Raw genomic sequence first — 4,176 nt, 5'->3', positions numbered from 1 at the left:
CTCAAGTGCTGAATATACTTTGTTGGCAACGAACCAGGAAGATCTTTGAAGGCTTGGCCAGAGAAACTCAGTTTTCTCAAATGCCTCTGGGCCTCAAACTCAGAGTTAAAGCAAAATTTAAAAAGTGATAAACCTCGCTAAATTTAGGCACCCCCTACTTCATGAACCACAGAAGCTGAAATCTTGAATTTTTCAAAAATAGGTTGGTTATGAAATCCAACATGATGACTCTCATTCCAGGCAATGTATGCATCATCATCTACTGATAATAATTATTATTATTACTATTTATTAAATTTGTATACCGCCCTATACTCGCAGGTCTCAGGGTGGTTCACAAGAAGAAAAAAAATCACAATATAAAAACATAGAATGCATAATCAAAACAAAAACAACTCAATAGTCATGTGGCACCGTGAAGCCCAGAATGCATCATAGGATACTGTCACCTGTTGTATCTGTCAGGAGCTCGTCCTACTCTCAAGTAGGACCCTGGCAGAGACACATGCCCGACTGGCATATTCCCTTTCTCCTAGTCGATCGTTCGGGAGCTTCAAAAGCTTTCTTCTGCCCAAACAACACAGGGACCGACGCCAACAGGCACCGGCACACTTAGGGATCCGCAGAGTTTGCGCATCATGCCTAACAGACGTCAGCATTTTGGCTAATCTACTTTATTTACATAGAAACACACACGGAGCACTGCAACATGGCTCCCTCTCTCTCTCTAGCATCAGACAGCAAAGGGAAAAAGAACGAAGGACAATAGTCCCACTGCACAGAACACAGTAACACAAACATCCTGTCTCCGTCACTTCCCACTTTGTCAAAACATATACTGTCATGTGAAAGACAACAATCCCATGACTGCAGTCATGGAGCAGGAATTCTAACAGTATCTGTTTGAAACTTTGCTTTCTTTCCCTTTCCATGTGATGCTTTATACATCAGGGCTAAGGAACTTTTTTTTTTTAAGTTTGAGGGCCACATTCCCTAGTGGATAACCTTTTAGGGGCCGCAGGCCAAGTGTCGGTGGGGTTGGAGGCAAGAGGGTGGGGCAACAGGTGTGACTCATACCCTTTGCAATATCAGAGGTTTATACACATACCTCTCCCCTTTCAGGAAAGCAAGGTTCATCATCATGTCGCAGCCAGGCAAAAAAAAACTCAAGGAAAGCAGGAAATACGGTTGGACTAGGGAGAGGTAAGGGTCATGGATTGTCCCAGGGCCTGATAGAGAGGCAGGGAGGACTTTATTTGTCCTTTAGGGCTGGAGTTCCCCATTGCTACAGAGCAGGGATTTGAAGCTTGACTTTGGCTGGACACATCAAAGAGGGTCAGTGGGCCGGCCCCCTGCTGAAAAAGTTTGCTGACCCCTGATTTCTACCAGTGATAACCATCTTCACTTGCCCACAAGTGGGGGGGTCTGTGTCAGCTATTTCCTCGAAAGGTGTCAAACCTGAAGCTGACCACCTATGCTGTGTTACATGAGAGAGAGAGAGAAGAAGAATCTTTATTTGCATCAGCCACTAGCCACAGCAATAAAATAAAATGTACTGTGTTACATTTGAGGAGGCCAGAAACCTGTTTGTAAGTAACTAGGTCGGCACAGGTAGATTTGAGCTATAGAGCTCCTTTTATTTTCAGTAATTCTACTTTGTGCTCTCAATTTATTTCACAGGAGGCACAAATAGTGTTAAATTTTCTTGTGTGTGCAATCCAGCCAGTGTTCCCCAGTGTTTGTTGAAGGAACATTTCATTTCCCCCAACATTCAAACTGCTAGAATAAATTGCTGAGGGGATGTGTGCTGGATAGGCTTGGATACGATGGAAACATTCTACGTTTTGAATGCTGGGTGGATATTTATTTATTTACTTACTGCATTTAGACACACCTTTTTCCTTCCAAGGAGCTCAAGGTTCTCCTCTTCCCCGTTTCATCTTCACCACAACCCTGTGAGGTGAAGGTTAAGCTAATTGATGGTGACAGGCCCAAGGTCACACAGTAAGCTTCATGGCTGAGTGGGGATTCGAACTCTGGTCTCACAGGTCATAGTCCAATACTCTAACCATTATGCCACACTGGATAGTGGTGGGTGTTTTTGCAGTTGTTTTGGATTACAGTCATACCTCGGGTTGAAGTAGCTTCGGGATAAGTATTTTCAGGTTGTGCACTGCAGCGACCCAGAAGTAACGGAGTGCGTTACTTCCAGGTTTCGCCACTCGCGCATGCGCAGACGGTCAAAATGATGTCACGCGCATGCACGGAAACAGCGAATTGCAACCCGCGCACATGCAGATGCGCAGACGCGGGTTGCGTTCGCTTCTGGAAGCGAATGGGACTCCAGAACGGATCCCGTTCGCATCCAGAGGTACCACTGCATATTGTATGGAGGGATTTTTAAAATCTAGATTTGATAGATGGCACTTGTGCACTCACTGTGATCTGAAATACAAATCCCTCTCTCTCTCTCTCTCTCACATAATAATAATTTATTATTTAGACCCCGCCCATCTGGCTGGGTTTCCCCTGCCACTCTGGGTGGCTTCCAACTGAATATTAAAAACAATACAGCATCAGACATTAAAAACTTCCCTAAACAGCGCTGCCTTCAGTTGTCCTTTAAAAGTAAAATAGTTGTTTACTGCCTTGAAATCCAGTGGGAGGGTGTTCCACCGGGCGGGCGCCACTACTGAGAAGGCCCTCTGCCTGGTTCCCTGTAGCTTCACTTCTCGCAGGGAGGGAACCACCAGAAGGTCCTCAGCGCTGGACCTCAGTGTCCGGGCAGAATGATGGGGTGGAGATGCTCCTTCAGGTATACTGGACCAAGGCCGTTTAGGGCTTTAAAGGTCAGCACCAACACTTTGGATTGTGCTTGGAAACGCATACCATTTTCTGATTTAGCTTTCAGCCTTCTTCCTCCCAGCCTTACCTTCAGAGGCTATGCATTTTTCCAGCATAGTCATATTCTTCATTCATCTTATGCAGCAGCCTTCTCTGTTCTTTGGATGGGCCACTGGCTGAGAGATACATGCATCATTCCTGCCCTGCCAAAAATGAAAACAGGCAAGCAGCCATCTCAAATTGTTGTTACCCTCTAACCGCAAGACTTTTGTCATCTTTTGGCTCCTTCTAGCAAGTTGCTGTTCCTTCCCTTTGGCCATTAGAGGGCAGCTTGTTCTGAATTTATTCCAGGAATCTCCTTGTCTGTTGACCGTGCCAGTTTGCAGAAAGGGGTTTGTGCAGATAATGACGTACCACGCCTCAGCTTACTCAAAAGGTGACGCTGGCTTGGCCTATCAAACAAGGCTGCTCCCATTATCAGTGACAAGATACAAGGCATTTTCACGTCTAAAACGGATGGCTAGTATCTCGCTTGCAGCACACAGGGCTTATCCAGACACAGTGGCGTAGGAGGGGGGGTGCAGGGGGTGTCACCACTGAGGGGGGCGACAAAAAATAACTCCCGCACCCACCACATGCCCCTTCCTACACCACTGCAGGAACACTCTCCCCTTGAGTGATTTCCAGAAACCAGAAGCATTGCTGCCTCCAACTTTGCAGGCAGAACACAGCCTTTATGGCTAGTGGCCTTTGGCAGCCCTCTCCTCCAGGAATCTGCCTAAACTGCCTCCTCCTCTCTGTCTCCCTCACCTGCTCACTTTGGCATAGTAAGTCTCCGTGGAGGGAAGCCGCTTCCCTCTGCAAGAATCGGGAGAGTCCCAGCGTGGCCAGCCGGGCAGAGAGCAAGGCTTCCCCTGGAGGCCAGGAGGGGCGGCAGGGATCTTCCTGCCACCTGTCAGCCGCCTGGAAGGTTTCCAAGGCTTGGCTGGGTTGAAATGGGCTGAGGCTGCTTGGGACAGTTTTCTGTGAGGGCTGCCTCTCTGGTATTGTTGGGGGCGGGTGGGAGTGAGTTAATACTTTTGGTTTGGTCTGGGTTGCCCTGGGTTTTATGACTGCATGGTGGGAGCCGCCTTTGGAGGCTCGTTGCCCTAAAAAGTGGCTTTTGAATTAATTAATAATAATAATAATAATAATAATAATAATAATAATAATAATAATTTACTATTTATACCCCACCCATCTGGCTGGGCTTACCCAGCCACTCTGGGTGACTTCCAACAAAATATTAAAATACAGTAATGCATCGAACGTTAAAAGCTTCTCTAAACAGGG

The sequence above is a fragment of the Podarcis cretensis genome (assembly GCF_951804945.1).
Source record: "Podarcis cretensis genome assembly, chromosome: 5".
NCBI lineage: Eukaryota > Metazoa > Chordata > Lepidosauria > Squamata > Lacertidae > Podarcis > Podarcis cretensis.
Note: the sequence above shows the minus strand (reverse complement) of the source record.